The sequence below is a fragment of the Plectrocnemia conspersa genome, unplaced genomic scaffold (assembly GCF_051122295.1).
Source record: "Plectrocnemia conspersa isolate PC_06_02 unplaced genomic scaffold, ASM5112229v1 ptg000008l, whole genome shotgun sequence".
Taxonomy (NCBI): domain Eukaryota; kingdom Metazoa; phylum Arthropoda; class Insecta; order Trichoptera; family Polycentropodidae; genus Plectrocnemia; species Plectrocnemia conspersa.
This window is the reverse complement of record NW_028277172.1, coordinates 1,055,869-1,069,375: the sequence shown is the minus strand read 5'-3', so window position 1 is coordinate 1,069,375 and position 13,507 is coordinate 1,055,869. Positions and strand designations below refer to the sequence as shown.

Below are 13,507 nucleotides of genomic sequence, written 5' to 3'. Positions count from 1 at the left end.
TGAAGGGTCGTTTCGTGAATTTATCTTCTTCAGTTCATTCTAATCGACGGTCTTCACATCAGATAACAATATTTCTCATACATTCATACGCAAAGGATGCTTTTCATGTCACGTAGGATGTAAATGAGGGCTCGTCTTGCATCGCCAGAACATACAAGTGACCCTTGCATTTCCACGGTGCGAACTAGGTCAGTCGATCCCTTAGCGTGACGTCCGATTTTCACATACGCAATATCCGCGTACCCTTTTTTGCTCTCTCAAGGTTCCCTTTATCGCGCTACCCACTTCGGTTATAGGGCGTAAAGGCCATCCAATTTTTCCATGATCATTCGCTTTATATGCTTATTTTCCGAAAACTACTCCGCGCGCTTAAGTGTCGATCTTTTCAATGTCCGTCGTGTCCATTTCCAATCCTCAGATTTCCAACGCCGAGGGAATAATTCATGATTTTTTGTGGTTATGGATGTCGTGCGGTGGTACCAGTGTCAATATCTTAAATTTACGCAACATTAACACCGCCAGCTTTTACCCGATCAACACGCACTTGCTGAGTTACGTAACTAAATATCGACAAGAACGACCTATATTGCTATGGAAGAGTCTAGCGAAACGTTTTGATTTATCAATGAAACGTCAGAAAAGTATCGATCGACTATTCGATGTTAAAACACTCGACGTGCCCTATATTTGATAGGGTGTAAACGAAATCGGGTTACGGAAGTAAATACGTTAACGCCTTCAAATGTAAACCTATGTACATTGTTAGGGATGTAAATGTACAGTGCCTGTTCATTCACACGGTAAAATATATTGCTGCAATTTGTAAAACAATGCCTTTTCATGGTCAGTGGTCGACTATTTAATAACACACACAAATTATATTTTATTGTCGGTGTTTTGGATGTTCCGCTCGAGACATTGCTTATGATAGAAGCATTAATCTTAAGTTGATTCCTGTCACTGATTTTTTTATTGTCTATTGATAAATCGATAAGAATCAATGGACTTCTTGAAGTAAATACATTCTGTTATTATCAATTTCTCAGCAACATATGTCTAAAAACCTTGAGTATTGAGTTGTGCTGTGTTGTATAACTCAATCGGATAACTGATTCCATTATCTTATCAATTGAGTAAGTTGGACGTGCTGCAACTAGTATCATCTATTGCATTAGGAAATTTCTTTCATGGACTTTCACATTGATTGACGCAAGTAGTGCTCGCTTTTGATGTCATTCGTTTTGGCTAAGAAAAAATAATGTGTAAAAAATAAATTGCTAGTATTCATGAAAATTATGGTATAGATTTTAATGTCAATCCAATGCTAGATGATATACTTTTAAGTCAAATTGAACTTTTTTTTATAATTTATTGAACCTAACCCATGACTATAAAAATGATTCTGCGTACTCTATCCAATACAAATACTCTAGTTTTGAGTTTTTTTTTTTAATACCTTGACCATTAAGCCAGTCAGAAGCAACTAACGTAGTAATATTTGTTTTAAATACATGTCAATATGAAGGCTTCTGTTTTTTATTTTATTTTTAATAAAAACACAAATCTGTGGTTTAGTATTTGACAATGCAAGATGCATATAACAATTATTAAGATCCCTGATTCGTTGCTGCAAAAGGAATCACAATTAGACATTCTAATTTCTCGATGATTTTCATTTCTCGAGTAAAGTTATTCTTAAAACGACCCTTTAAAAAACACATGTCATCTAAAGTTCTGTTTTTTGCTAAAAAAATTTCGGCCGTGGAAAAATTCTTCTTGGAACATTTTAAATATATAATTTATTGTAATACAATAGCTAATAATGATTAGAATGAATTTGTTATACATAGTATTGGATCCGTATTGGGTTTGTTTTATGCAGATTTGCATATAAATTAAATCACTAAAAATAAATTAACCGCGATCTTAAAACAACAAATGCAAAAATGTGACACAAATTGTGACGCATACCTGTTTTTGAGATAAGCGTTAAACGATAATAAAAAGTTAGCCTTTCCAACATTGTGTTTCATATTCAACGAATTCTGCGAATTTCAGTCATAGTATATACCGCCGATAAACATTATATTCACAAATGTTTTGCGAAGGCGTAAAAGTATTCTTTTGTTGAGAAGAAGCGTCTCATTGTCTCGCTTTTTAAACAAAATAAAGGACCATAGGTTTTTAAGCGGCACTCGTCGCTCAGGTATATTGAGATAAAAAAAATGACAGTAAAAATGAATATTCATATAGTTGAAAATCAGGCGAATACTTCGAATAATTAAATATACGAATATGCGATGGAGAACCCTAGTTAGAATATATAAATAATTATCGGAAGTGACATAAATATTCTGTCAACAAAATTGGGTATCAATTCACCAGCATATTAAAATACTTGTTATGTTTTGACTTTGACTATTACTATTATAAATATAATATATCGTAATGATATTTGTGTTATAATTTTCTTAAATGTACACTGGGTGCACATCACCGGAGCGTGCAATTTTTTGCTCGAATTCTTCCTCTAACATTGTGAAGGTTGTAGGAATAATTAACCAATAGAGCTGATATTTCAGTTGCATCCATAACCATGACTTCCCAACCTTAAATGGAAAAATAAAATTTTATTAATTAACTGAAAAATATCTGTTATAGATTTTTTTCTTGCAGAAAATAACCTTCTTTTAATTTTATAAATAATCGCTTCTAGACTTGTCTTGAAAGCCAGTGTATTTTTGTGTGATAGAGAAGCAATTCATAAGTCTTTGTTTACAACGCTTGTCTATGTAAAATGTAATTAGTGGCGATAACTTGAGGAGTTTAATTTTAAACTAAAGTAGCATAAACATATGTAATACCAAACATCGGAAAGAGAATGAAGTTTTTTTTCATACACCAGGTTAAGAACCACTGCTCTAGATATTATTTTGGTAGCGCAGTCACTCATGCGCTACTTGTTCATCAAACCGTAGTATTTTTTCACGTTGCTTCAAAGATGCAGTAATTACTAGCAATGACAGGATCGAGTTTGTTGCAGAACTTACACAGTTTTAAACTTGAACTAAAACGAGTAACAATACTGCTTACTTACAAGACAATAGCGAGCTATTTATATTCCGTTAAAAAATTAAGGTCTTTCATCTGATTCAATTTGAATTGCATGGTTATATAAGTACTATTCACAAAAAAATAACAATAGTTTGGCTTGTGATAATTTATAATTAAGCACAAGGCTGCTGGTAGTTCAACCGTTTTTTCCATAAATTATTGTATATATCATGATTCAGTCAAGGACTTATTATATATGGATGTATGCGTATGCAGAATTTTGTGTATAATGTCGAAAAGTTTCAGCATCCAAACGAGATCCGTCGGCGCTAATTGCCCGATACTCGTACACAACGGTCGCAACAATAGATCTTCCAAGTTGGAACAAAAAACAACCGATTCAATTACCATGAACAACCGACAAACCACCCATCCATCAAGCGGACAAAGGCTGGAAAAAAACACAACTCGACCATTAACTATCTCTGAATGATTATCATCCCCCCGGTGGGGATGATAAACGAGCAGTTTCCCATATGCAGCAGCCAAACGCCCACTCTTATTGATACTATCAATCGCAAATAAAGATACGCTATAGTTGCTAAATCGACGCTAATAAAGAAATTCGATCATCTCTTGAAATATGTCTGAAAGAAATACTTGTATGATGTACCATATCATATGCTTTCGTGTGTTATTTATAAACCAAATTTGATAACGGTATATATTGGACAAAGATGATCGATAAATTAACTTTATTACGAACCTTTGTTATCAATAACAATTGTGATATGTATACGAAATGAAATAGTACAGGATATAAAGTATATCCTTGGCGCTCTCCCGAACTCTGAAACATTTTAATTCCACAGCATCGCGCAATTAACTATTTTCAATATAGGATTCAGTCATTTTCATACCCCCTAAGTTTTAGATTGGGAAATTTTCAGACTTTTTATAATACCCATACGCGCGTGAGGGTGGATGGGTATCAATCCACCCTTGTTTGTATGGGTCGCGTTCGCATTGTTATAAACTCGCCATAAAACCCTTTACGTAGGACACGAAGGGCTCACGCATGTGCGTGACTGTGTCATCTCTCGTTTAATGCGACCAGTATGGGATAATGCCCCCTATTTAATGTTAAAAATGTCGGAAAAGCGGAAGGCGAAATACGCCGTCGAGAATCTCGTTTCGCCGAAATTATTTCACATAGTATAAGCGGCACGAACACTCTTCCTTTTGAGTGTAGGAGTAATTCTAGAAAATGTATAGGTATATAATAAAAAATAAGTGCTCATCTTTGACGCGAGAATGCTTATGAAAATATTTGGAATGACTTGGATTTACACGACGATCGATATCATCTGTGTAAATTTACTTTGATGAAAAAATAACAAAGTCATTGTATGCTGCTGATTCATTTTTATGTTTATTTTTTATAAATGAAAAGACAGTGAAGCACACTTTGCTTCTACATAAATAATATACACCAAAAAAGTTTATTTTGTGAGCATATGTTAATTAACATAAATGTATATGAAAATATGGCTGCCGCTATCCGGTTCTAAAGTTAAAATGGCAGGTCTTGGAAGTCGGACAGTCTTCGTTGGAATGTCGAGATGAATTATTGTCGGCTGTGATCTTTGGCGTCTTTGGCCGAGACTCTGGAGCACCTTATATTTTATATTGCTGGTTCCAGGGGCGTCATTTCCGCTTTTTCAGGGGAGGGGCAAAGGTTGGCCAGTCAAATATTTTCTTTGAAGAATAACCCAAGAATTTCTGGTTTAGAATCAGACACAAATTCAGCTTTTTTTAAAAAAAGGTACGGGGTAAAAGTTATCTGTCAGTGGTTTAATATATGATTTCATTAAAATTATAGTATTTTGATTACGATTATGATAAACATTTTGCTGTCCAAATCCCCCCCATTCTCCTCAAATTACTTCCCTGGTTGATTCGAGATAGCTCCGGCAAATCGTAGATGAGAATGTTGGCGGCCAATTGCACCTTTCTTAAACACACCAACGAAATATATGATACAGTGAATTTATATTTTAGTTATATTTTAATTAGTATAAATATAAACTGTTTCAGTTAAATCATGTTCGAAAATATTTTCACCAGTATACATTTCTGCTAGTAAAAATATAATTTAACTGATAGGCGTTAGTGAAATTAAATTCTGCTCTAAAATATGTACGAAACTCAATTGACTTCGGTCCGTGCGACGTCTTTATCCAATGACCTTCGTCGTTGGTAGATGTATCTCATTTACTTTTCGCAAAAAAGGCTTTTTTCAAAACAAAATGCATATGCCAAAAAAAGACTTGTTATATTCCCAATATGGCGAACAATGTGCGGTTTTATTGCTTTTGACGTGAATTCCTGACTTCCGAGAAATATATATTTTTATATTTAATCTGCCCCAATTACATATATATGGTTTAAGTTCCGTAATGTATTCATTTTTAACATTTCTACATGCATTACATTTTAACCATTGAATCGATTAAGCTAATGCGTAACATACACAGCAGCGACACGTACCATCCGTCTACTTTGTATTATTACTTAATTAAAATTATGGTTTTATTATGCGACATACATATGTATTTATAACGGGGAGGTATGCGTGTATATTTTCTGTCTATTGTCTCTTGTCACGATATGACATTATAAACCCATTTGTTCCAGAGTCATTTCTCTTTTTATTGCGTATAAAAACGCAAATGCGTTTCAATTTACTTTTATATCCACTACTCCATCCGATTGCACTCTTTTGTAGTAGATCTAATTATCAGTATGGTATTATACTACACAATACATCCGCAAGATGCGTATTTTTTAAGGTCTCAGGACTAATTCCGGATTTGGTTCGGGTTTCTGGATTGATATTGTTTATCTATTGTCAAAACAATTAGTTCGACCCTTGAACTTCCAAATTCAGCGTCGAGGATTAGGACCCGAGGACTGTTGTACCCCAAAAACTTTGACCTATTATAGAAATCGGCAGATAATTTCAATCGTTGTATTAATGTATTGACTTTGAAGCGTTTTCTTATATTATAGTTAATAATTCCTTCGCTTTGTTAGTATGATTTGCTTTTTAACGCCATCTCGGATAGACATTCAGTACAAAAGTATTACAATAGTTAATCTCTTGACAGAATACAAAAAATGTCGACAATGCGAGATTCCATTAGTAATTTTCATTCTTGTCCCTCGACGCCGATAAAGAGAAAGCCTTTTTTTGTCCGTCAGCTAAATTGAGACTAATGAACGCGGTGTAGCAAGCAACCCAGACGGTAGGATGGTTGTAACCTGCGTGACGTCACGTCCGATCCGTCGGAAGTAGCTCGCCGATATAATGTCATATTCCCAATGTCCATTTAACTATATTTTGTTTAGATGCCATATAGGCGCTAATGACTCGTCGCACATATTAAAACACCCGGTGCCATTTTAGCCCCGCGAAATGTGTTGATTTATTATAGTTAGACGTGTTGAATTATATTTATATACACACAAACGGTTCATCGGCACTTAAAATGAATAATGCGGTTCGTATATATAAGATGTGTAAGCCAATTAAAAATTAGCAATTGTGTCTTGATTATTATTTCTTAATATATATTGGATCTTAGTATCATCCTTCCCTCTACACTGATTAGTATTGCCAGTTGCTCACAAGTTCCTCTCAGCCATTAAAGATAAGCCACTTTGCAGGCTTCGAATCTATCATGCAAGAAAAATGTCCGGCCCACATTCAGGGACGTTTTCTGCTTTTCTTGCAAAAGTTGGCCAGACAATTTTTCGTTTTTTTAATATTTCTATTTCATTAAGATTCATGTTATTTTATTAAATGACATGCATTTTTTCATCAAATAAATCGTGCCGTCGCAGTGGGAACGGATTTTGTTACTTTTGACGTGAATTTGACGACGTATATGAGGATGATGGCGGGCCAATTGCATCGTTTCTTGAACTCACCCTCGAAACTTATAGATGTTCAATTTTTACGATCGTTAATAAAAGGGTAAAGAACACTTTTTTTCTTGGGGGTAGAACGCATTGTCTATCGCGCATCCTTTCCACAGAGAAGGGCAGTTTTTTTCTGGTTCTTTTTCGCATGGATTTGTTATTTCAAATCAATAACGCGATTGTTTAGTCCCGATATCTCTTTTCCGTTGTAAGATTTTACTGTAGTTTCACTTTTCATTTATTCGAAATGGTCGTTAAAATGACCTCTAAATTAATAGTGCAGGTAGTTGAAACCCCCCACAACTTAATTAACATTTATTAGATTATTCAAACGTGAGATTATAAAAATCAATAAAATCATAATCAGTGACGATTGGCATTTTGATACATTTCAGGCTCTTGCTGCAACTAATATTATTTAATCTTTGCATGTTGGTCTGAAAACCTTTCTGTCTTTTCTCACAAAATATTGCAGTCGTTGGTGGCTCGCTTCGCCACGCCACCACAGTTTTTTTTGTTTTATTTAAGTCTGATATCCAATAACTATAAACGCCGATAAGAAACGATCGTTGAACCAATACTTGTCTTCAGATTAATCACGATTTCTTTTGGAGTACTACTTAAATAAAAATAAATACCGTTTATTCTGCTTCGGTTTAGTGTCGCTCTATCGCTTTTGCAGCATTATCGTTCGCTGCTTAACCCTTTTCGTCTCTCATCGTTCGCTATTTTCGTTTGCGGCCCACCAGAATTTCCTCGTTCACGTTCGTTACTCGGATTTTTATTGCGGCCGGCGGCCGTTGCCAAAGCATACCGTTTGTATAGTAGTAGTAGACTTTTTTTATTGCCACCTCTGTTCGATATTGCCATTGAACAATATCTTATCGACACTGTCGCCCGCTTGAAATACCGAGTAGTAGTGTACCGACTTCTAGCTGAAGACGGACATGTTTAAAATAGACACGCCACGCCTAAAATTTGCGGTTATGCCCCTCGTTGTTATGTGCGAATTTATTGGCAATATAAAGTCTATGTTTATAGATACCAAATTGCGTGGAGAGTTTTTAATAGACATCTTGAATGTTTCAGTTGAACGGAAACCGCGCGTACTAGTGTGAACACACTCGTCTAATTACACTCGTCACTGAGGTTTCAGCATTTTTTACTGTTTTATACAATTTTGATAAAGCAAAGCAGCTAAAAATCCTCAATTAACAAATTGGTCACATGTGTGCGTGTGGTTAAATATTTAAAAGGGGTTGCTCTCGGTTAAAGTCGAGTACCGTTGGTTCGTTCTTCTGTAAACGAGGAAACGTGATTAAGTGGAGTGTTGTCCGATCGTGGATATAGGAGTGCGCGAGAGAAGTTAGCATGTGGAGAAAAAGGGAGACGAAGAGAATTCCGTAATTCCTGCGGCACGAGTGAACCCTTATAATCCGGATTTAGGAACGTGCGGATATGTGCGTATAAATAAATCGAATATCGTGTTATTCTGCACTCTGGATAACTGTCGCCATTCATTGCCGGAAAATTATATGAATTGTAGTTGAAGTGCTACAACATAGTTCTTTCTTTCAAATGAGAATCATTGCAATGTAATGCACATTTCTCTAAATCGACATGTGCTTCTCACTATACATGCACTTTATTTATTTAATGATAAATAATAAGCGAATCTAATTATAGTGCAGCATTCTTCTTAATGTGTGTTGTTATCATGATCGAGTCATGCAATTTCTTTACTCATTATATGCTGTGTAGCATATAGTTATAAATGAAGTAATGTTCTGAATAGTTATAAAGTACCACAATTTAGTGTATCTGTATACATTTTCAGGAGCTCCAATAACTACTATGTAATGGACTGAGCGATTAACATCTGTTGTTATTTCACTCATTCGATTGCTCTAAATATAGTAAATCGTATTTACTTAACGTTTAAACGGAACAGGACTTTTCCAGTCATGTCCGCTATAATCCATTCTTAAAATTTAAATGATTCATGTCTCAGAATCTGCTTTCTACGAATCCATTTCCCACTGTTAACAATTAGTTGATATATTGTTGACGATTTGCCAATCTCTCAATTTAGCGAAGCTAATTGTCGTTGACGTCTGCCTATTAAAAAAAAACGACTGGTTGAAAAGAGCACGTGTGCTTATATTTATCTCTTTTCTACAAAAAAAGATAATTTCATTCTCATCCGTTATTTTGAAATGTTAACCGTGTAGTAAACAATGGGTTAAATAAAGCGATATGTTTTTTTATATATACATATTAAGCACAATTAGCTTAATCTTTCCTGCAATCTGGTAAAGTAAGAGAAGAATACTTTGTTTTTGTCAATGTTACAGTAAATGTGTATTACCAGTAAAAATATATTTTCACTGGCATTGCAATGAAATCATTGAAAGCCCCGCGATTTGAATCGTATATTTACAGTGAATGTATATTTTTATTAGTATAAATATAATTTCACTAACCAGTGAAATCGTATCGGAATACATTTTCAACGGTTATATATTTTGACTAGTGAAAATATATGCTAATCTACACTGTTATTTGAAAAGTGTAAAACGTCCATTTGCGTTTTAAAAAAAAAATTAAATCTTGTACGCCACCAGCGTTATAAAAAATAGTTGTTGGACGACATATCACCTGTTAATGCCAAAATGTTCAAACCTAAACATAACCTAAACGAATTAACCAAACTCAATTTGAGACAAGGAAAGCTCTAAAATTCGTTTGGTTATGTTTTCTAGACGTTTCGCAACTGTCAAATTGAATTTCAATGACAGTAGGGCGACACATCATATGTTTAGGCCAAAATTAACGTACTTGTAACAATACAATTTCACTTACATTGATCAGTCAACTTATAAATCAATAGCTCAAGTGGCCAGAATATATATTAGATAATCAGTATATATGTGAAATGGTCAGAATTTATATTAAATTGTAAGAATTATTTAGACTGATGGTCAGAATCGTTTTTTTTAGTTGGCAATAGTGTTATTAGATAGTGTTGTTATTGCTTATCGGCAGTTCATTATCAAGGTACTTTATGGTTGGGCTCTCAACATTGTCAGATGTCAACACAATAAGTTAAGCGTGCTCTCTATCGTTATTTCCACTTCGTTCGTCGTTCTGGATACCTTCGCGTCCTACATACAATTAAATATATTTGTTGCAGATTTGTTGAGAATTATTCATGGGGTGTTCACTGTTCTGAACAATGCTCGATCACTGCCGCTCGCTCGCACCTAACCTGCACGAGTGTGATATATTATTGATTATTTCTAAAATAAATATTGCCCACTTATTTTTTAAAATATTAATCCTGATCGTCCTATATTTTTATTCTGACCCCGAATAATATAATTTTTACCATTCATTATTTTAATTCTGATCCTCCTGTATTTTTATTCTGACCGTATGCTATTTTTAATCTAGCCATTTGATTTTTATTCTGACCCAAAGTTGATTTAAATTCTATTTATTTCGTTGCCTTAATTACTTGTTTGATACATTTTCACGGAAATTATGTTTCTACCAGTGAAAATATAATTTCAATTAAAAATACAAATTCACGGTAACATTATCTTTGGTGACCATGAACTGATGTATCTTTTCGATAACCATGTTTATGGGATAGTGTGGTTTTGCTTCGTTGTCGCTAATACAACGCTTTGCCGGATAAACCTGACGAACGCCCACGAAAATTTTAAGTAAAATCTTCCGGGGATAGCTTTTTCGCGATGAGTCATGGCGGGTATCCTCCTACGCACACGGAAAAACGCGTGGGTTTTGTATCTCGTGTATATACATTCATATGTATTTGTGCGCCAGCCACTGCTAAACGATAATGTGTTTGTGTACTGATCGGCGGTTTACAGAAATGTTTCATATAATGTAAATAATCTGTGTATGCTTATGTATCCGATGTTCGTAAACGACATGTGTAATTCATGTGTGTATATATAATTACAAAATTAATTAAAACGAACCGTGCATTTTTTGTTACTTCTATAGAATACAGCTAATTAAGATGAAAAATATTGATTTTATTAATATTTTAATTACAAGCATACCATTAAAATTTTATAGTATTTTAAAATTGTTGAAGGTGTATAAAAATATTTTTGACTGATTCACCGCGACAATGCACCGTCTGACATCGCAGCTTTCGTGACGAATTCTGTGTGAATGGAAAATGACATTATTCACGAAAATCTATTTTTGAGTTGCACGATTAATTAGACGTCCATTATTTTCTCTTCACTTTGATTTTGATTCATGTTATTTTTATTAAACATACACAGAAATTATTGTATCCCAATGATCTATAAAATAGCATTTTTATTTAATTAAAATTTAACTGTTTGTAGTTCAAGAGTCAAAAGCTACCAACATCTGGTGCGGCTGATGATGTTCATGAAAGTTTTATCCTGTTTGTATACTAAACTTCTTGTTTTTACTTTAGTAGGTCTGCTTACTAAAATTAGCATTATTAGGACCAAGTTAATTTTTCGGGTGACGTTTATTTAGCTTTCAAATCAAAACAATATAGTAACTTTATATCTGAAATTATGCTTTGCTTTTATATTCTGTATATGCTATATGCCCTGGCAACCTATTTTTGATCCTTTTAGTAAAAAAATATTACGGAGAAATATTTCGTTTAATTCAGCAAAAATGTAATTCACAATTGCATCGTACAACGAGGTTTCATAGGTTCTCAAAAACATATTTTAAAACATCTCTAATATTTCTGCTTTCAAATCATGTGATGTATACAAATATATGGATTTTATAGTAAATATGTATTACAGGCGTTTCAGTGAAATCATATTTATTTATTTATTTATTTATTTTATTAATTTATTTAGCTTAATAGCTAATCTTTACATCTAACAAATTTAGTAAACATATATAAATATCCGAATAAATTTGTACCGGTAGATATATATTTATTCTAGAGAAAATATATTTTACTGATAGACGGTAATGAAATTATATACTGTACTATAATGTCTATGAAACTCAATTTGACAGTTGTGAAACGTTCACTTGCTGTCCAAACCCAAACCTAACCTAAACGATTTAACTAAACTCAACTAAACCTAATAAAATTATCGGAAACTTCTAGTTAGATACAGATGGCTATTTTGCTTTAGTGGTTATTTTTGTTTGTTGACCATAACAACGTATTATATATAAAGTAGTATTTGGTATATGTACACGTACGAAATGAAATATCAGAAATGACAAAACATTCACCATGTTCCTATCTGAAACGCCGTGGAAGTAGTTATCGTACATATGTACATACATGTTAATTATATATGGTTTTGAAAAGGCCTTTGATAAAGTTTATTATGCCTTAATTCTTAAAAACATGAATAATCATTGCCGCGTCAGGAATTCCTTAAGGTTCTAATCTCGCCCCATTAATGTTGAAATAAATTACCATTTAACACAAACACTTCTGAGAAGTGATAATTATTTTTGCGCCCTCCTATTGACAAAAATTCGGTTTGTTTAAATATACTTTGACCGATATTCTCACATCAGAAGTCCGTAGTAATATCGGTAAGGACAGCTATTCTATTTTTAAAACATAGTGTAATATGGAAGTACAGACAAATTGTACTTCTTGTTCCGCTTATTTTGCCCTTAGAGATGAACGTTCTAAAACTATAATTAGTTTTAGAACTTTTATTAAGTTAGGTTTGGATTTAAACAGAAAATGGACGTTTCGCAATTGTCAATTTGAGTTTCATAGACATTTTTGAGCGGCATATAATTTAACTAGCGCCTATAAGTTAAATTATATTTTCGTTAGTAGAAATATATACCTACTAGAAATATATTTGGACTTCACTGAGGCGGACATTTAATTGATATTATTATTCATAATTAATGAAATACAAATACAAATCCGAATATATATTAAAACTTGTTGTTTTTTTAAGTGTTCGGAAACTAAAGCTTAATCACATTTTATGACATTTTAAAAAAAAATATTTCCGAGATAGATTTGAGACTGATTTTTTAGAGGGATTCAAGTTGAGAATAAGGGACGACATTTTAGTTTTTCTAGAGGGAGGGGATTTTTTTAATATTTTGATTTTCAACCCCAATTTGTGTTTGTTCGGAAACTGAAGTTGGATCACACTTTATGCATGTGCAATGTAACGCAAAATTCTGTCTTACAACTGAAGGACTACTCTCGAAAAAAAAACATTCAGCCTAATTAATCATCGCAACGTTATAATAGGGCCAAAAATAATAAATATCGATGGATTAACTTTACAATTCCAGGTAAAGTGGCTAGGAGTACTTGATTTTGTTACCTTAATATATTGGTAGAAGTATCATTGAGTAACTAATGAAATAAAATACTGGATATTTTAATATTAAATTATTTAAAATATCTTTAGAAAATATATTGGCAATGATGACATAC

General features: G+C 33.4%; 1 protein-coding gene across 4 annotated transcripts in view; it reads left to right on the top strand.

Annotated features, from left to right (window-relative positions):
- PMCA (plasma membrane calcium-transporting ATPase 3) overlaps positions 1-13,507 on the top strand; it is a 198,763-nt gene that overhangs the window by 18,765 nt on the left and 166,491 nt on the right. The gene's annotated exons all lie outside the window — the stretch shown is intronic.